This window comes from Rhinolophus hipposideros (assembly GCF_964194185.1).
Source record: "Rhinolophus hipposideros genome assembly, chromosome: X".
Taxonomy (NCBI): Eukaryota; Metazoa; Chordata; class Mammalia; order Chiroptera; family Rhinolophidae; genus Rhinolophus; species Rhinolophus hipposideros.
In genome coordinates, this window is record NC_138046.1 from 106,987,225 (window position 1) to 107,009,469 (window position 22,245).

Consider the following 22,245-nt stretch of genomic DNA (forward strand, 5'->3'; position numbering starts at 1 on the left):
GCACAGTGGTGGAGAGCAGGGACTGACAGTGGAAAGGGCATTGGAAATTGTCGACTGCCCCTGGCAAATTAGCACAAATAAAGTCACTTACTTTTCCTTCTCTTGCATGGCATAAAAAGAAAGTTTGCCAGAATGAAATCAAAAGCTGAGTTAGGCATGCTTAAAGCTAGAAGGACAAAATATTATAGAAAGACTAAAATCTCAGCTACTAATTATTCCTTTTTAAAGACTTTAGTTTCAAAGAGGTCTCTTATGTGATTATAACGATCTTTGGACAAACTGTTATGTTACTACATGTGAGATTGGTCTCATTGTCACAGCTACCAGTTCCTGAAGATAAAGCTTTAAAGGTTTATTCAAATACAGCAGTGACCCAACTGAGAACTTCTCATTCAATATCTTGTGGCTTTAACAGGAACTATTAAATATGTCAGGAAGACAAAGAGTCAATATAAAGTACATAAAACTTTACAGGATTTTTTTTTTTCTCGAGAAATACAGTCTTATTCCTTTAAATAAAGGGCTCTGGAAAGACTCTTGGCAGCTTCAACAATATATAAAAATACTCATTTTGCCAACATTGTGAACTTGTGTTGACCTGAATCACAATGACCCATAATCTTTTTTCATACAGAAATTTAATGTGTGTTCTCTACAACTACAAACAATATAAGTCCATTATATAAATTAATTTTATTGATACATATGAGGTGTTTACTCAAATGAAGACAGAAAAGTTTTTATAAGATCTATACCCAAGATAAAATAAGTTACTCTAAAGTAGAAGGCAACAATCCATCTTTATTGGACACTCTTTAAAACAAATTATTGTATTTCGCTTTCTCATAAATCCTTTTTAATATTGGTCTTACCCTTCCCTAATTTCATAGAAAATTCCTATATTCAGAGATAATTCTTAAAATGCGTTTACTAAATATACATACTAGCAGTTTGACCTTAATAAAATATTGTTGGGGGGAGAAGGTAAACGGATTAGAAAACACAAATTATGTAGTAGTCACAGTATAGTCATAGGGATATGAAATACAGTTTGGGGAATATAATCAATGATGTTATAAAGATTACGTGGGGTGCCAGATGGACACTGGACTTACCAGGGGGATCACTTCATAGACTGTGCAGATGCCTGACCACTGCGCTGTACACCTGAAGCTGGAGTAGAATAATACTGAATGTCAACTATAATTACATATATATATATATAGTCACTGCATATGGAGTACACATAAGGAATATAGTCAATGGAATTGTAACAGCTATATACGATGTCAGAGGGATAGTAGATGGGGGGAAGGGGTTATCACTTTGTGAGGGGTGTAAATGTCTAACTATTACATTGTTTTGTACACCTGAAACTAATAACTGGAAAAAAAAAGAAAACAAAAACCAGGAGTGAGTGATACACACACACACAGAGGGGGCAAAAAAAATGTATACACATTTTAAGAAAGGAAAAAACTGTATTAAAATTGTGATACTCGATATATACCAATAACAAAAGATGAATACAAGTCACGTTTGACTTCTACAATGACAAGAGGTGCTCAATGTGGTTCCCATCAGCGTCCAGACACTTCTGATGACGGCGAACTACTGCTTGAGCGACACTGACCAAAGTGTCCACTTGTATACATTTTTTGGCACCCCCGGTATATGTACACATATGTACACACAAACTCACTTTTACACTTGCAGTTGTTTGCATGTGGATGGAATTATCTGAGATTATGTCATATAAAAAAAATACTGTTAAGTGTCTGGCAAGTCTCGTTTTAAAATTAAAACCAAAAAAATGTGATGTAGTTTTAGTCTGGTGTTTTATGGCCAGAAATAATTCTCTGAATTTCTACAATATGTTAGGTTTGTAGTAAAATTAATTTTTGTAGTATAAACAAAGACTGGGAATTTCAGCTTAGAAAATATATAGTATCTGAACAATTATATAGTGGAGACCACTTATACAAATAAAGCTGGAGTTAAGAGAGATTCAGAGAGCAAAGGCTTAAAATGTGGATTCTTTCTGAAAGATATTTCAATAGCAAATTGTTCAAAGAACTGATATATACCATTTTACTTATGACTATATAATTTTAATTATAATTTTTATATGACATAATAATCTCAGATAATTCCATCCACATGCAAACAACTGCAAGTATAAAGTGTATGTATGTATATACCAGGGGTGCCAAAAAATGTATACAAGTGGACACTTTGGTCAACATTGCTCAAGCAGTAGTTCATCATAATCAGTAAATATAAAGTTTGTTTTAATAAATTGAATTGCAACTGATATATTTTTACTTGATGAAAGGTTTGTACGATAAATGATTGATCTGGTTGAAATTGGTGTACTGGATTTTTTTTTTCCTTCAATTTGCTTTAGTTAATGGGATCTAATTTTAGAGTGGACCTCCCAAAGAATATGAATGCAATTCAGGATGGTTCAGCTCTAATGACCTGGTTGCCTTGTCACCCCATTCCAGAAAAGAGACCTAGTGTTTCACAATCAAAAGATACAACGTTATGCCAGGACTGTTTCATCTCTACTCCTATTTTACTATCTCTACTGTTGCCACCATTCTGCCTTCTTTCTACTCTTACCTGTATGGCAAGGCCTGCAAGGCCTGTATTGATTCACTGCTCCTGCTAACTGACATGTATTGTGTGTGCGCACATTTAATTTCCGCCTTTGCTATAAACAGCTACTATGTCACTCCTATTCAAACTTATCACACGAAGGATTCCTTTATTCACTGCTGAGTACAAAGGTTCTTCCATTAGCCCAACTCAAGGGCACTAGCCAACCTATAGATACTTACTTGTAAGACAGAACCCCATCTTTGTGCAATAAATTTTGGCCAGAGAAGCTATTGCTTCTCCTCCAGCAATGTTTTGGCTGTAGCCGCCATCAAAGCCGTTCCTTACTGACCTCCCCTCCCCAGGGTGAACAAGGAGAATGTAGATTTAACCTTCTGGTTCCAGCCATCCAAGCACCTAAAACTGACTAGATCAAGTTTATTTTCATAGATAAAGAGTTTTCAAATGTATTGATAACTCAAAATGTATTTCCACTTGCTTGGCAATGTCTGAAATTCCTTTATGATAGGACACAGCTTTTCACTTTACAATTGAAAGAATTAAAGTACCAATTCTTGGCTAAGGTAATGCAGGGAGGTCAATTAGCCAATTGTTCAACTACTCTAAGTGCTTGAATTGACATATTTCCCTGTTTCAGAGAAGACACTAGGGATTAGATGGACAGGAAAATAGAGAAGGGGTAAGTAGCTTGTGATGTGTAGGAAAAATGATGAAAAGGAAGACCAAGAATCAGTGAATACGATTTCCAGCATTTAAGAGATTTTTTTCATTATTGTTTATCTCTAACTTTGTGCAAAAGGAGAGAAATGATTTAGAGTGTCATTATTATTTTTTCTCATACACATTCTTACGCATGCTTACTTTAGCACTACTATTAAGACCCCGCATGACTCTGGACAGTGGTTTCGGTGCTTTATGTAATTTATTTTTCCTAACTCACCCACATACACTGTAGAACAATTTCATTATCTTGGGATGTGCGGGGTAGGAACAAACTTTCACAATCTTGCCATAGAGATATGTCCACTCGTAGGCTCTGAGCCACTGTTTCGTCCATAGAGACCTCAACTAACTCTTCTTCCTGTACGTCATGATGAACCTCTACAGTGATGACTTCTTGCAATAGGATCCAGGAAGAAGGAAGTAAACAGTACCCTAAATGCCTGAGTATGGCCCAGAGATTGGGAGGGACAGGTTTTTACTACCTGGGAAAGTTCTTTTGAGTCTCAGTGATCTGCTGCAAAACATAGGATATGTTTACACATCTTCATTTCCTTACCACTAAACATGCTTGGGTAACCTCTGGAGATAGTTAAGAAATATACCACATTACGTTTTTCTAGTTACATTCATGTATTGGATAAAGCACAAACCTACCAGTTTTAGTGGGGCCCTGAGCAAAGAAAGACTTTCTAGCTGGTCCAAGGTGCAGGTCAAGGGTTTTGTCAGCTGTCCCTTATAAAACTGCACGTGCTGTGGTGGTTGAATTGTAGGAGGCAGATGGGGATGTGCTGGCGCGTCTATTGTAAACCAGGAAAGAAGAATCCATGGAGGAATACCCGTGACGTTTGGAACAAAGTTTTGCCTTCTTTCCCAAGTAACTATTTTGTTCTTGAGAAGACTCTCTGGATCAGCTCAGAGGGGCTAAATTCCTGGTCTAGGGAATCCCGGGAATACCTGACCCCAGCCACTATCACAACTCGGATACAATCTGTTACACCTAGCCATAATGTCTGGTATATTCAGAAGCTTTTAAATATCAAATGAAAAAGATATATGTATAGCACTGAGCCTGAGCAAGTTCTAAAGGCAAAACTAATTTGCATAAGCAGATAACTCATACTTTCAGAGTGCCTTATTCCTGCCAAATTACTTCTCCTTCTTCAAACCACATCTGTGGTCTGATGGGAATTCCCTATGACATACTAAGTAGGGCGTGAGGGGGAAGCTTAAATTGGAATTACAGAGAACTCTGCCTTATAGCCAAAATGAACTACTGTAGCATTACAGCCCCAGGAGGAGCCTTTAAGATAAGTGAGAAGTGGAATTCTTCCACCAAGAGGAACTCAAGTAACATTTAAACAGTACTGATCACTGGCTCCTAGAAATGTTCTCTCCCCCTAACTTCTCTGATATGATTCTCTTTTTATCTTCCTCTCAAATTTCTAGTCATCCCTTCTCTGTCCCTTTTGAAGACCAATCCTCCTTTGTATACAATCAATATTTGCATTCATTGGGTTTAGTTATATACTCATTTTTTCTTTCTATCCTACGTTCAAAGTAGGCAATTATACAAGGCGTCAATTGTCATAGATATGGCAATGACTCTCGTTTACATCCCTAGCCTAAGACTCCGAGTGCTAGATCAATATACTTCTTAATATTATGGCAAAATATACATAACAGAAAATTTGAAGTTTTAACTATTTTTTTTCACAGTTTCTGTCCTCTTTTTATTGCCCCAATTATTAAGGAATACCAGTTCATATCAAATTCAACGTAGGTGACCTGCTTACAAGGTCTCTTTTTTTTTTCTTTGAGTATTTATTTATTTATTTATTTATTTATTTATTTATTTATTTATTAGTTTCAGGTGTACAAGACAAGGTAATACTTAGACGTTCATCATTTATATCCCTCACACTGTGAACCCCCCTCCCCCCATCCACTATCCCTCCGACCTCACACTGAGCCATCACATTATATATATAAAATTATAGTTGGCATTCATTAATGTTTAGCTTCTGGTGTACAATGCCATGATCAGGTATCCACAGTATCCCTGAGGTGGTCTCCCAAATAGGACGCATGTCCATCGGATACCCAACAAAATCTTTACAACATTATTGAATACCTTCCCCAATTTAATTTTCAAAAAACCCTGAGGCCATCTTGTGGTTACCAGCTGCTTCCAAATCCCTTCACCTTTCCCCTTATCCCCAACCCCCACCCCACACCCATCTAACAACTCTCGGTTTTTTTCTTTGTGTCCCCAAAACTATTTCTGATTAGTTCATTCACATATTCTTTTCTTTAGATTCCACATATAAGTGAGATCATATGGTACTTGTCTTTCTCTTTCTGACTTATTTCGCTTAACAAAATGTTCTCTAGATCCATCCATGTTGCTGCAAATGATAAGATTTCTTTCTTCTTTATGGCTGCGTAATACTCCATTGTATAAATGTACCACAGCTTCTTAATCCAGTCATCTACCGATGGCCATTTCGGTTGTTTCCATATCTTGGCTATTGTGTAAAGTGCTGCAATAAACATAGGAGTGCATACAGATTTTTGAATTGGAGTTTTGGATTTCTCCGGGTAGATGCCTAGGAGTGGAATTACTGGATCATAGGGTAGTTCCATTTTCAGATTCCTGAGATACCTCCATACTGTTTTCCATAGTGGCTGCACTAATCTGCAATCCCACCAACAGTGCACTAGCGTTCCCTTTTCTCCACATCCGCGCCAGCATTTGTTGTTTGTTGATTTATTGATGATAGCCATTTTGACTGGAGTGAGGTGGTATCTCATTGTGGTTTTTATTTGCATCTCTCTTATGGTTAGTGAGGTTGAGCATTTCTTCATATGTCTTCTTTCCTTCTGTATGTCCTTTTTGAAAAATGTCTCCTCAAGTCCTCTGCCCATTTTTTAATTGGGTTGTTTGTTTTTTTGGAGTTGAGTTGAGTAAGTTTTTTATAGATTTGTGATATTAATCCCTTATCAGATATATCATTGGCAAATATCTTTTCCCATACAGTAGGATCCCTTTTTATTTTATTGATGGTTTCCTTTGCTGTGAAAATGAAGTTTTAACTATTTTAAAGTATATAGTTCAGTAGCATTAAATGCGTTCACATTGTTATGTAGCCATCCATCTCAGAACTTTTCCGTCTTCCCAAGGTGAAAGTCCATACCCATTAAACAGTAATACCCATTACCCTCTCTCGCCAGCCCCCAGCAACCACCATTGTACTTTGTCTCCATGAATTTCCTACGAAAAGTACTTTATATAAGTGGAGTAATACAATATTTGTCTTTTTGTGTCTGTCTTAATTCCCTTAGCATAATATGTTCAAAGTCCACCCATGTTGTAACATGTATCAGAATTTCATTCATTTTTAATGTTAAATAATATTCTATTACATGGATATGCCACATTTTGTTTATGCATTCATCTGTCGATGGACATTTGTGTTGTTTCCACTTTTTAGCTATTGTAAAACATGCTACTATGAACACTGGTGTACAAATATCTGTTCAGGGTCTCTGCTTTCAATTCTTCTGTATAGATGCAAAGGAGTGGAATTATTGAATCATATGGTAATTCTACGTCTACTTTTTTGAGGAACCACCATACCATATACCTTTTATATACTTCCCTTTACGTTTGAATGTTACATAGACTCTTCAAAATAATATAAAATGTTTTGTCTTTTCCTCAAAACATGATCATTTATTAGTGTTCCCTTGAAGAATGGCAGGTATATAAACCAAAAAATAAGTCACCCTTGATTGAACCCTCTTCCTCACCTTTCATATCATTGTCTTGTCAGTTTTAACTTTTAAATATTCTTGAATCCACTTATTTATTTCTATCTTTATCACCATTACTCTAGAAAGAATTCTCATTATCACTTTGATTATTCCAATCACCTTCTTACCTCCTTACAAGCACCACTCTGCAATATGGCCAGAAACTTCATATATAGTCATCTCACCCACCTGCTTAAAAATATTCAGGGATGTAATGTTGTTTAAAAAAAGAGCGCAGGGGGTGGCCAGTTAGCTCAGTTGGTTAGAGCGCGGTGCTCATAACATCAGGGTTGCCAGTTCGATCCCCACATGGGCCAGTGTGAGCTGCACCCTCCACAACTAGATTGAAACAACTACTTGACTTGGAGCTGATGGGTCCTGTAAAAACACACTTAAAATAAATAAAAGTTAAGAAAAAAAAAAAAGCACAATTCTTAATATGGCTGGCAAAGGCCTGCATGATCTGGCCCCTACTTCCTAAGCTTCATTTCTCACAGAGCCTGCCTCTTTCTCTGATCTTCATACTGAACTTCCTACTGAAGTTCATTCTGAACTTCGTTGGGATTTTAATGGGTCTCCTACCTGAAACAGGGACATGGTGAATGATACTCTAACTAGGAACCTCCCCTCTATTGCTCATCATCACCACATGGAAGCTGTCATTCACCTCTAAGATCAGGTTAAACTCCCTCTCACCGGCTCTCACTCAAGCATGTCTCTTTTTCCTAACATCTTATCATAGAAACATTTCCAAATTTTGTTTGTGTTTTTTTTTTTTGATTAAAATCTATCATACCCATTAGAAAATAAGTTTCAGGAGATCATCACCATGTCTACTTTTTTGTACCTCTATATAGCTAACAGAGAGCACATTCGTAGCACAGAGTAGACATTCAGTGCTTGTGGGATGAAGGAATAAATTGATTTATATCTCTCTGGTCTCACCAGAATTCAAGTTTCTTTCTCAGATAAGGGTCTGCATTGCTTTATTCATGTTGGCATCCCCAACTTCTAGCATATTTAGGAATCAATCATGTTTGCCGAACTGAACACCATAATTCCAAGTTCAATAGAGCTTTAAAAATTAATGAGAAGCATACCCTTGTCCACAGTTATGTTTTTACCCCTCCCTTTAAGAAAATCCTACAAACTGTGTCTCCTTTCCTTTGTAGAGTAGTTGGCTCACTCTTTCTTTTTCTTAGAGGAAGAGGAAAGCATTTTGTTTGGGCAGGAAATGAAGACGGGCAGGAAATTAAGGCAAGCAGGAAGAGAAAAGTCTGGGGAGAGCTGGGAGTGAGGGAGTCCAGGCAAACTTGTCCCGAGGTGAATGCAAACTTCTTCTCATTGTCTCAATGTGTTGAAATGCATCCACAAAATCAATAGATGAATACTGAATGCCAAGAACTATCCTAATTTCCTCTAGTTAAGAAAACACCAGAGACTGGACATTAATGAATGCCAACTATAATTTTATGTGTATAATGTGATGGCTCGGTGTGAGGTCGGGGTGGTGGTGGATGGGGGAGGGGGGTTCACGGTGTGAGGGATGTAAAAATAAAATAAAATAAAATAAAACTAAAAAAAAAAAAGAAAACACATCTGCACCAGCAGCGACAGTCATTGTTTCATTCAAGTCAGGGTAATCTACTGTTCTTCTCCGAGTCCCATAAACATTCTGCACGGACCAAACTGAAGAACCCATAGCAATGGACTGACAGTGACCACTCCGGCTTCTTCTGATTCATTCATGGTGGTTCTAATCTCTGCTCTTCCCCAGGGATGTTTAAGCCATGATTTGGGCAGGAAACAGGAGGTTCAAAGAACTCTACTTGAAACTTCCTAAAGTAAAGCACCCATGTTAAGATTCTACAACTTCATAAGTAGGTGTGCATTTATGCATACAAATCCATACACAAATACTCATATATACTTCTATATCAGACCATATAGACTAAAATGGAAAATTCCTTTGAAATATGAGCACTGAAAATACCTACCCCAGATTACAATGATATGTGCATCTTGAAGAATTAGTGTTAATCAATACCTTTTACAATTGTACCTGACATAGTTGGATTTCACTTTCTCAGTACCTAGTGACTCACGTTCATTAGTGTAAGTCACTTGGGGAGGCCCAGTGAAAGAGACAGTGTACTTAGTGTGACAGGAGAGACTTCAGTGGTATTGCAGACGACTCTGAGCTCGGAAGTGACTCAGGTTTAGAAATGGGGTGATAAACTGTGACTTTCATGTTGCTTTAAATCAGGACAAAAGTTTGGTTTCATTTTGCTCTGCATTTGATTATGCAAATTAAGCCACACTTAAGGTTTCTGATGATTAATTAGGCATAGCCAGAGATCTTTGCAAGTCAGGGTATCCATTGACAGCTGATCACCATATTTTCTCTGCTGCCTGTTATGTTAACTATAGTCCTCTTACCACTGGATGTTAAGAAGGGCAGACCCCTTGATTTGTCAGCTCTTAAGAATCATAAAGTCCCGTGGTTACTCCAAGTCAAAAACGAAGCCTCAATTCTGTAATTTAAAGCATCCAATCCAAACCAGTATTCAATCCCTCCATCTCGATTATAGATAAGTCTCCTTTCAACTTCTTACAGCCTAACATTTCTATTCCCCCTCAAATTCCTTAAACTCTGCCACTGCTAAAGCATTGGGAGAGATGAACAGTAAGGGAAATGAGAAAGATCTTGCCTGACTGGCATTACTGTATGATGGCTGCACACTCTCTGAATCTAAACATGAGAAAGTCAGCATCTGTATTTTTATAGGTTCTTCACAGGTGGTATTGCTGGCCTCTCTATCTCTCCTTTACCAGAGATGATACATTCTATTTCTCCAGCCTCTACTCCCTCCCTTAGGCCCCAGTTTGCTAGTATTCCACTCTTTCTAATTTTGTATAAGCAGAGACAGGCCATATCATTAATATTTTTGACTAACACTACTTACATTCTTCCTGGAAATAGGCAGAGAGGGCAAAATAAATAAAATAAATACCATCTATTGAAAACAATAAATGCTTAGAAATGTGATGTTACATAAACATACACATAAATACATACATTTTTAAATTAATAGCTTCCATAATGATACATTTGTATTCTGATTTTACAGAAAATTAATTTGTTAAACCAAGGCACAAAGAAGTTAATTTGCTGAACGTCACTCAACATGATAAGTGTGAAAGTATGTCTGACTAAAAGTCTATGCTTTTAACTACTATGCTACCCTAATTCACTAAGCAAATAACTTACTTGATTCTGACAATCATCCATATTTGGAAACGTGTGGAAATTTGTGAGTTAAGATGGTTGATTCAGGGTGTGGGCTCCAGGTGCAGGCTGCCTGGTTTGCTATTTAAAGTCTTCTACTTTATAGTTGTTCAGTCTTGGGCAAGACATTTAAATACCTCAACCACCTTATCTAGAAAACAGGAATACATATGGAATATTATACCTCTTGAAGGGCTGTTATGAAAAATAAATGAGTTAATTACACACAAAACATTTTTTTAACATGCTTGGCATACAGTAATGATGTAATACATATAAACCGACTCAAACGTATCTGGTACATAGAAAGGATTCAGTAAAAGTTAATAATAATTATTATTATCAATGTTATGATTGCTAATATTACTCCAACCCCCAAGTCCTATCTAAAGCTCAGATTGATCTTTGGATTCTTTAGAACTTTCAAGAAACTAATTTATGTTCATATAAGTATAACTGATGTATATGAGAATACGTCCTTGCTTTAGGAGTGGTGTGTGTGTATGTATGTGAGTGTCTGTTAGTGGGAGGGGTGAAGTTACCCAAAACTTCTCAGGGGCTTATGGGGACTCTGAAAGACCTCGATTGTATATTTAAGTCAAGATGTCCTGAGGATAAATTTCATCTCTCCTCAATCTAAAATAGTATAGAAGCTGTTGCTAGCTTTGTAACTAATTCAAATAATATGCAGAGACTTTTTTTTCCTTATCGCTCCAACTGGAAATCTAAATTTGACACATGAAAAGGCTATGTGAGAGATTTTGAGGAAATAACCATGAATTACATTGTATCTGAAATTGAGGGATTATATTTATCAAGTGGAAAGGGTTTGCTGTATAGTTGTCTTGGCCTCAAGTCTTCAGACTGCATTAGTCAGAAATAACTTTTTGCCAACCACGTTTATTCCTGCTATAGGTGAAGGCCATTTTCTCAAAGTGATTAACTGGCAATAGTACTCAATCCATTTATCCTTCTTAGACTCCCCTATTGTAATGCATTGCAATATTCTCTCCTCTCTGCGTAGCTACAAAAAGGCAGTAGCTGTGAAAACTTGAATTTGGAGTTTCTTAAAAATGAAATCCGAGACCTAATGAAATTGCTCCAGCATAATGTTTGGAGTGTTTGGGAAAACATAGTGTTCTTCATCTTCCTGAGTGCTCTGCTTGGCAGATGTTGTATTTTAACTGACCACAAGCCAGGGAAAATTATGTGAATGTCAGTGAGTAATTAATTAGGGTAGGCTAGAAGCCCTAGCCAATACAATGTTCAAAAGTGATCACCCAAATAACCCAAGCCCGAGGCTGTGCGTTACCTATGTCCCATAAGTACCGTTGGATAAGCTGAACTGCACACACTAGAGATCTCACAGAACATTTTCGCACTAATACAATTAACAGATTATTTCACAGCAATTCAAGCAAAAGCGAATACTCTATTTGATATGGACTCTTTATACAAGTTGAAATTATTTTGTTACAATATGTCAGCGTGATTTTAGCCTTAGCACATAGGAATGTGCAGTCTTGAGAAAATGTAAAGATGAGGTACGGATTTTCAAGAACTCAGGACTATCTCTGGGTCTTGGATTTCCTCCTCCATCTCTCGGTTCTACTTTCTCTAGGTGGATATCACTGAAAGTAGGTTCTGATCTGGCAAAAAATGAGAAAGTATTGTCAAAAGAAGATGGACTAGGTACTAGGTAGATAAAAATGTTCACTATGTTTAGAAATGGATTCTTTTTTTTGCGTATTCAGGAGTGTTTCTCCTTTAAGGCTGCAAATTCGTTGTATGGAAGAGAGGCCTAAACTTTGAAGCAAGTTTCAGTTGTGTGTTCCTTAATTGAAATCAAAGTCCTGACTAAAGCAAGCAATTTAGAAACAATCTATAACATCAGGGAAGATTTTAAGAAGCATTAGATAAACAAACAAACAAACAAACAAACAAACAAAACAACAAAATAAAGCAAAACTCAGGAAGTATGGTAGCAACAAAGCAAACAAGATTTTTAAAACCACTATGAAACAAAGATGGAAGAATTATGGAATTGAGACTAGTGAAACTTGCTTCTCGGTGTCTTTTTAGAAATATTGGGTAGGTGACGTGGACCAAGCAACCCTGGCTGGAGGGGAGGGGGTAGCTTTTGTTTTTCCCCGCCCCACTTCTTTCTATTTTACCTCCCATTTTTTTCGTTCTTCATTCTTCGTTAGCTTGTTAATTTTTCTGCTGGAACTGCTTCCTCATATAACACTTTCATGCAAAGCTTCATCTCAGGATCCACTTTTGGAAAACCAAACTGAGAACTAGATGTGTCCTATAGGCTAACAATTTCTTAGCTGGCTGGACATATCTAGGATGAAGTCTTATTCATTCTTTTTTTTTTTTTCTCACGATAGTATTTCTCGGAGGCTATTTGTCCCTAATATAGATATTTTCCCCTCATGGCCAGTAATGTTGTGATTTTTATATTGATAAAAATGCAATGACTGATTACGTGGATGAGGTCCTTTTTCTGTGCTTGGGAAGGAGCCATACTCACTGGAACCACTGCCTTATTGTGAAAGCTTCCAGAGCCACAACCATCACCTTAAGAAGGGGTGCACCAGACTGCTAAAATATGCCTTGAAATCCATTCTTTTTTAGTGAAAGAATATAATGGTTTCTATCAATTCAGTTTATAAACTTGAGCTCTAATTCATGCCATAGAAGTCTGTATTTTTTATATGTAAAATAACCAAATAAGAATATTTGAAGCGAAACTTGATAAATTAAGAAGTTTGGTAATGGTTCTTCAAGAAAAGAAATCCGGGAATTCTCTTTCATAACAAAAAAGGCTCACAGAAGAATAAAAATGATATTTAAAGTATTGTGACAAGCAAATATTCTCCTTTTCAATCTCCATTATTATGCAGTATTTTTGTAAACAAAACCATAACCCCAAACAATTACTTAGTAGCGATAGCAAAATATTTGAATCTGGCCAAATTTGATTTGCTCTAGCTGACCGAGACTGTGACTCCCAGTTTGTCTTTGATCTCTCACTGCTGCATATAAGCTATCTCGTCCTGCGTCCTTCTCTGCCTGACTCTCCTTGACATTACAAAACAGACCTTTGGAACTACTGTCGGGCTTATTTTTTTCCTATAGCTAACTTTAGTTTCCTTTCTCTTTGCTTAGTACATTTATTTGTTTATTTATTTTGATTTTATTAAAAAGGATGGTTTACATATTCACTCACTGAGACCATATACAACTTAACCTAATTGTAGCTTACCAGACAAGAAAGGATTTATTTTAATGTTTCCTAATAATCAAATAATTACAAAACAAACAAGCAATCACAGAACAGAAATCACTAGATCAGTATCTGTACCTGTCAAGGGCAAGTTGTAACGTTTTCTTATCAGTTGCCTTCTATCCTTCCTTTAACACTCCTCTTCTCCCCACTGTCCCCATCACGGACCTTTTTATTATAGATGCTGGCTACTCCATGCGTAGTGTTTGGACTAGCAGCATCCAGAAGTATCAACAGGAAGCTGGTCAGAAATTCAGAATCTTTGCCTCTCCCCAGACTTACTGAATTAGGATCTATATTTGAACAAGACTCTCCAGTAAATTCATATGTACATGAAAGTTTGAGAAGCACTGGTGTAGAGGACAGGCTATGGTGTTTATTGTTGAACCGAATGGCCCTTTTCATGTCTTGTATGGGTACTATGTTACAATTAAAGGAAATAATATTGAAATTGTGTTCTTTTTAAAATGGCATTAGTTTAAGGCATAGATATACTATAGGTATAAAAGATGGTACACGCTAAAAACACTTCTGTCTGTTACAGATTATATAGGATTTTTGCTTAACATCATTGAAGCATAGAACGCAAAGTTATCTTTTAAACCAGAATTCAAAAAAAAAAAAAGATTATCATCTTTCAATTACCTACATTACATATCCCACAAAATAATACTGAAAAATAAATATGCTGTGTTACCAACAAGGTTTGTCTGAGTTACAAAGATCTAAATTATTCAGGCTATCTTGACAATTTTACACTATAGAATATTTTCTATCCAAGCAAAAATATGATCTGTTACCTGGATAACTATGACCTAAAACTGTGTAAGCTGTCTACTTTTAAGGTTAAGTAGCTACTTCTTACACTATTTTATAAAGTAATAAGTGTCTCTTAAAACAACCAAAAGTATTCAAATACAGTGCTGGCCTTTCTAGAAGAAACAGTTATCTGATGAAACTTCCAATTTTCTCTGAGGCTCCTTATTAAATAAAAACTTTGTTTTTATTGTCTAAAATGTTAGAGCCTGTACAGAGTTTGCATACACCTTCAGAGAAGATTAATTCCTATTTTTATGCAGATTTTAATAATTAATTTTGTAAACGTTCACAATTTTAATATTTTTAAAAGGACACTAATATTTAGAGTCAAATCACAATAAAATATAAAATGATTGATGAAAGTGGATATTGCTAATATTTATTTCATTTTAAATTATTTTGCACACATTACGCGTGAGGTTTTTTTCATAATGGTACATATTTAGAGAGAATCGTTATATTTTGTGAGTTTCTGTTGTCTTTGTTGTTATTGTTGCTTTACTTGCATTTACTTTCACCCTGTGGAATACCACTGTGATATGTTAGTAGATTGCCATTATCGTCCATAATTTATCTGATTTTGTACCCAGAAGCTTTGGGTGACCAGAATTATTTTCATATGCCATTTGCTAATATTCCTTCAACAAATATTTAAATGCCCATTATATGAAGAATGTAGATGTTATATGGGGGATGCAATAATAAAACATAGTCTCAACTCACAACAACTCATACTCTAATTGGAGATGAAGGACAAATAAAAATGCAATTGTTATTGGATATTATAATAGAAGCCTTGGATCAGCCTAGGCAAATACGGAATCGCATGAGAGGGACACTGAACTTCTATGCATCAGATCAATGTTTTCTTTCCTTATTCTCTGTAACACAGTGTTAGGAGTAATCTCTATTCAAAACTTGTATACAGTTCAGACAGATTATAAATTCATATAACCATTTTGTGAGGTATTTGGCCACAGCATCACAAGTGTTTTGAATGGACAGTTTAAATGATTTATTTTGAACCAATACTTCCACATCTAGGAATTTCTTTAGATAGCAAAGGTGTGCACAAAGGTCTATCTGGAAGAATATTCTGTCTGGTATTGCTTACAATAATGAAACTGTGCCACAGCTACATGATATTATGCCTTCTTTAAGATGATGCTCTGGAACATATTCAATGATGAGGAAAAGTATAACAAATATAAAATGAAAAAATTACAAATTAAAATGGACAATATTATCTCACTTTTGAAAGAAAAGATACGGGTATGTGTGTGTAGAATATGTCAAACTGTGTGTATATGTATACATGGTAGATATAATCTATAATGTATCTTCAGAGTGGTTACCTCTAGACAGTAATATTGAGAAAAAAATTAAAAATTATCCATATTTCATTTCATATAAATATTTATTTATATATATAATACATAATATATATATAATATATATGACATATATAGATAACATATATAATATATATATAATCTTCCTAACAATAAATAGACCAATCTTTTTTTGTTTTGATATTTTAGAAAGGCCGTTTTATTTCATACTCATCCATAGAGTTCCTTATACAATTATTATGCATCTGCTTCCTTACAGAGGCAAATATCCACACACATTACACTAACTCTCCCTCTCTCCTTTCTTCATTTTCAGCATCCTTCTTGGGCCTATGACAACAGTCAAAATCCCAGAATGGGTCATAATATCTAGCTCCAAGTGCCCTATTTCTTGCAATTTATTTGGAGTTGCCAAAATTTGAAAATATTCATTCATTTTATTTCTAGTATAATCAAAACATTGCCATGTCTCATCATAATTGCAATTTTATTTTCTCACCTTTTCTTAGCTGGAAGATACCCTTGCTGATTTTATTACAGTTTAATAAAAACCGAGTTTCATGTAAGTTTCTGGACATCCATGGAGTGGTTATTTATTCAAAACCTTCACATTATTTCTTTGACCTTCTTGCCACATCATCAATGAAACATTTCTCACTGACATATTCCTGTATCATATCAAAAATAGTTATTATTATTTCTCTAGATCTAGGACATAGATTTTTTTTTTCAATGTTAATTGGCTGGTCAATGAAACTTGGTCATTCTACTTTCCCAAAAAAGAAGCACTTATAATTTTCTTTTTACATTCTCATTCTGATTTACTAAGTATTCTCCTTAATTTCAGTAGTAATAGGGGTTTTGATAACATTAAATCAACAAGCATTTATTAATCACCTACTACAAGATAGCTTAATACCAGGAACATTGGGAAAACAGATAAATAAGGGGGGAAAAAACACTTTATTAGATTAAGTTGATTATTGCTTCATTCTAGAATATGGCCCCATTAATATCTCTTGTAGAAGCCTGCCCACTATGGCTACTCCCTCATATGGTGAAACAACCAATCTTACTGGCTCTAAGTCAATTATCCTCAAGCTAGATTTCAGGGTATTCACAGACCACTGTCATTTTACTAAAATTATAAACAAAAACAAACACACATTTTATCTGGTAAAATAAGTTTTCATCAGGGTCTTTGAATAGCAGTTCTTAACCCTGAGCCACACATTAGGAATATCTAGGGAACTTTTAGAAATTATCTATGCCAGCAACTCATCTCAGTCCAAATAAACTGTGATCTCCGTGGGGATGCTCTAAGGGGCCCAGATCCAGAAAAATCTTGAGGAGCCACTTTAGATGATGAAGTCCATGTTAATGGTGAGCCACCATGCACCAGATACACAAAACCCCATCAACACTGGGTCTTATCTCTCTAAGTAATCCACTCCAAAGGATTGTGATTGGCAGCAAGATACAAGTGAGTTTCCTCTTCCCATATATGCTAAAATCCATCCTACAGGAAGAAGGAGACTTGGGAAGGTTAGGAGGTAGTCTATGTGTGTGTGTGTACCTGACCAGATGTATGCAGTAGCATGAGTTTTGTCTCAAATATTGACCTCCTCTCACTCAGCACCTTGATTTGTAATTGAACTTTAGAGAGAGAGGGTCTACAGGCCGAAGGGCAAGGTTGATCCTCCTACTTTGCATCCAGTACATAGGAGCATCAGCTCAATGAGGAGCCCAGGGAGCACATGTCCCTTGGATACTCAGAGAGGATGCAATGTCAGGAAGAAGAGAGAGCAACATCGGGTATAGTATTAGCATTTCCTGGAGGGTTGATTGGCAGCTTCAGCCAGCTGGAAAATAACTGATTCTCAATTGCTGTCTTAGGCCATGAGCATCAGTGAACGGGTGTGAGGTCGAGAAATGGGAGAGGGCATCTCATGAGCACATCATGAGACCTTCCCTGGGGACATCCAAACAGAACTGAGGGAGATTTAGGAGGAAGAGACTAAAGTTCTGCCTCAGCAGGTGGGGGCTAGAAGTATTAAAATTTGAGTTAATAATCTGATTTCATTTTAACTCATGAGTCAATGAAGGTTAGGGAAAGTCGGTTATAAATAAATGTTTTGATTTCCTCCTCTAAACAACTTTGTGACATAGGTCGATTTTATCTTTACTTGTGTGGGTAAAAACAAAACCAAATGTGGCTTTATAGTATTAAGTAACTTGACCGAGCTTGTTCAACTATTAAGAACACAGTTCTGTTTGAGTCTAGTGGTGTAAAAGCTCATAATACTGCATTCTTCAAAAGTAATTACTGAATATTTATTATATACCATGCACTTTTCTCAGCAGAACAAACATACTCAGAAATGCTCTTAGCTTCCTAGCTTCCAGCCTGCATTTAATGAGATTCTGAAATGTTTTTGGTGTGAAGTAAAGGAAGTTGGACCAAATGTGAGATTCAGCACAACTATTAATCTTGAAAAACATAGTAGTGTCTATCTAAGATAAGGATGCTATATGTTATTTCACAAGCTACACATAGACATCCATTTGGATATTTTAGTATTCCAATTTCTATAAATGCTAATCCTATTCCCAAATAAAATCTGTCTCATTTCTGTATGGCTTAACCTTGGAGAGAAATCTTGTGACATGAGGTTTGATTTATGTCAGAGCTCATTTAATTTTGCCATGTTGTTTTTGTGTTTATTCTAGAATATTATGCTCTTTTTACTAAGCCACACTTTATACGAGGAACAGTATGAAAACAGTATAGAATTATCACTAACTATACTTAATAATAAAGACCTACTTTTTTCGATTCAACTAAACCTCTTCAGATTTCTGAAAACAACTGTTAGACAAAAAATGAAAATATGTAAAATCAAGAAGCCAATGCAAATATAAGCATTCTAAGACTGCATTGCTATTGATTGCCAAGAAGACAAATAGAAAATAATTAGGCGTGTACTTATATTTCTACTGATACTGGAACAATTGACTTCCATTCACTCAAGTTCTCTGTCATTATAGCCATGTGTCGCTTTTGATTAATGGTATTAGAAACTACAAGAGTATATTTCTGTGGTGGACTTTTATTTTATAAAATAGAATTATAATTTTTATATGTGGTGTTTGTTGTTAAAGAAAAGTGTCTTTCTTGTTCCAAGGAATAAATTGTTGGTCACAAAAGAACTATAGATGGAAATTTAATATATTAATTTGCCCGTGGTTCTTCCCTGCTAAGGACATTATCCTTATTCTGTCTCACATACAAGTGAATTTTAAGGATGGGATGACTTAGAAAAGAATAGTTTTATCCCAGCAGAATTTTTGTTATGCTCTTTCCTTATTCATTATCATTATAATGATAACTGAACGTTATGTCCCATATATTTATAGTCCCTATACTAAATACAGAAATAGCCTTTGAGACCCAGTAGGATGGAACATTTGAGAAAGATTGCATAGTGTCTAAGATCTGTTGAGATGTCACGCATTGCTTTGTCACTTACTGGCAGTGTGGTCTTAAACAAGTTACTTAACCTCTCTGGATCTCAATATCTTATTTGTCAAATAATGATGACAACAATACAGGGGACTGCTCTGAAACTAAATGAAATTATGTATATAATATGAACAAAGGAGTGTGGGCCATAGTGTGGGTAGTAGGTTGCACTATTGGTTTAAATTGTTCACCCCTCCTTTTGTCATGTGACTTTTCAATCTCTCCCACTAAAGAGATAATGTATATTTTCCTGGTGGTGGAATAAAGAGGAAGTGAGTGTTCTGGATCTTAGCATATGAATCCTCATATGTTCTGCTTGTACCCATGTGCCACTGCTAGCACCATGAGTAGGATAGTACCTGGTTAGTCCGTAGGTCTAAGGGGAATTGAGATAAATGGAACAGTCGCTGCAACCAACTCAGTGAGAAGTAGGGCCACACTGGCTGCCACATCCTGAAACAGAAATGCCTACCTGAGCCTATCCCCACATCAGCCAAACCCCAGACAACCCATAGACACCTGAGCAATAATAATTTAGTGCTTTAAGCCACTTACCTTAGAGGTAGTTTGTTACGCAGCAAAAACTGAGTGATGCAGTGTATGGTCAATAAAGATTAGCTGTAGCTGTGATTATTTACTATCATTTGAAATAGAAGCCCCCCAAAAAATAAATAAAGCAAAGCAGCATGATAATCAGTAAGGTAAAAAATCTCTGTTTTCTAAACCTGAGGTTATTTTTAAGAAATACTGTTTTGTCTACTCCTGTGTGTTTTCTGAAATCCCTGTCGGCAGACCGCACCTTCTTCAGGAAAAGGAAATGCAAATACTCAGGGGGAGTTTTGTGTAATCTGCCACTTCTCTAAGGAAAATAGAATCCTATAATAAGCACTCTTGTGATCATGATGTATAAATGTAATGACAATGGTACAAACACATCACATGCAAACACGTATCTCCCAAACACGTATCTCCCTCCTACAGATTCTTCTACAAATATTCTGCTGCATCTTATGGACAGAATTGCAGCACTTCTTCTGGAAGCCTCACTCTGTGGCTCTCGGCAGAAGCCAAGGCGGAAATAACCCTTTGAGCTGTGACAGAGGGTGGGGTCAGGAGACATCAAGGGCAGAGTGGGGAGAAGAAGCGAAGGCAGAGGAACTTGACTACCCGTACTTTTAACTGCTCACAAATTTGAAGCTTTTGGAAGCATATTAAAATAGAATGTCCTTCAGCTGAACGCAGTTTGCAAGTTGGACTCCCCCTTTTGGGGTGCATACTGCATAGATATTGAGCATGTAAACGAGAATAGTTTGTGGGTTTTGATGTTAAAAAAAAAGACTATGAGAAAATCTGGTTTAAAATACAAATAAAAGATGTACTATAATCCTACACCGATCTAACTAGATATTCTAAGAAATGGGGAACAATCTTGTAAAGGGATGAAAATAATAATAATAATTAATAATAATAATGGTTTAAAAAGCTGTCCACCATTAAGGTAAATTGTGAATTCTGGAGGGAAATTGCAGTTTGTTTCTATATATTACTTTGCCCTTCAGCTCAGCTGTTGGCTCTGCATTAATATTCAAGCAGCATCAGTGCCAGTCCTGGTGATTCACTGAGGTATTATGAATATGCAAATGAGCAAGAGATTTTTATGTCGATGGTTTGTCTTTCTTAGATGTCTGAAGGAATAATTGGAGCCAATCAGCTACTGATAACTTGTATATAGATAACTATTGCTCTGGAACCCAAAACCATTTAATAATTATTCTCATACCAGCCCAAAGGATTGACTTCAATCAATCTCTTGAAAACAGTACTCCCGTATTCTCTTAAATTGACTAACTTAAAGGTTAAAATGTCATATTATTTTAACTTCTTAGATTATAGTGACAGCATTTTGGAGGTGAAGGATACACAAAGAGAGGAATTTGTATTAGTCACTGACTTAACTTTTCCCTGGGTCTTTATTTATTTTTCCTGGGTATTTTAAAATCTAGGATGCAGGAAGTGGTGGAGTGTTCTGAGGAGATGAATTCTAGAGCTTCTGAAGTGTGGAGATAGAATCGACAGAAGGAGGTTGTAGGGGAGAGAAAAAATTATTTCTGTTCAGCAGTATTTATTGTTTGATTTTAAAATTACATTAATGTATCTTAATAATATATATTAAGGGAAAAGAATAAAATTTAACATTTCAGTGTAATTCATTTTAGCACAGACAAACAAGAATAAACTTACCAAGAAAACTAATACTAGATACTCATGCCCTCTGCCAAAACCATCCTCCGCCAGTTACTCAGTCAGGCTAAGAAGCATCTAAGCTTGATCCTCCTCTTTGTATGTATTGGAGCGGGAGGCACTGGAGCGGCACTGTATATCTTGGACCTGACACTGTTCAATCCAGGTGTCCATTGGGACAGAAAGAATAACCCAGAACCCTGGAACAAACTGGGTCTCAGTGATCAATACAAGTTTAATACAAGTGAATGTAGATTACAGTAAACTGAAGAAAGAAGGTCCAGACTTCTAAGTGAAATGTTTCACTATAAAGCTGCTTAGTAGATGAAGGTCTTCCAGAAACCATCCTCACAATTTCTCACTTTCTCAGGAAATATTTCTCCTCCAGATGCACAAAATCACGTTGGTGTATTGTGTTGGGGTTTACACTGATTAATAAATATCTGAAACTTGGGGAAAAAAAGGAAAAATAGCACTATAAATAAATAAACTAGGTAAATTTTAATACAAATTTTGGTAGCTCATATTACATCTTGATGGGGGATTTTCTAATGCAATTTAATCATTTTAA

General features: G+C 36.0%; 1 pseudogene across 1 annotated transcript; it reads left to right on the plus strand.

The window, feature by feature from the left end:
* The first annotated feature begins 21,698 nt into the window (after positions 1 to 21,698).
* LOC308495142 (cytochrome c oxidase subunit NDUFA4-like) lies at positions 21,699 to 21,966 on the plus strand (annotated as a pseudogene). The gene has a single exon. The product of its transcript is annotated as a cytochrome c oxidase subunit NDUFA4-like (transcript).
* The last annotated feature ends 279 nt before the right edge of the window (positions 21,967 to 22,245 follow it).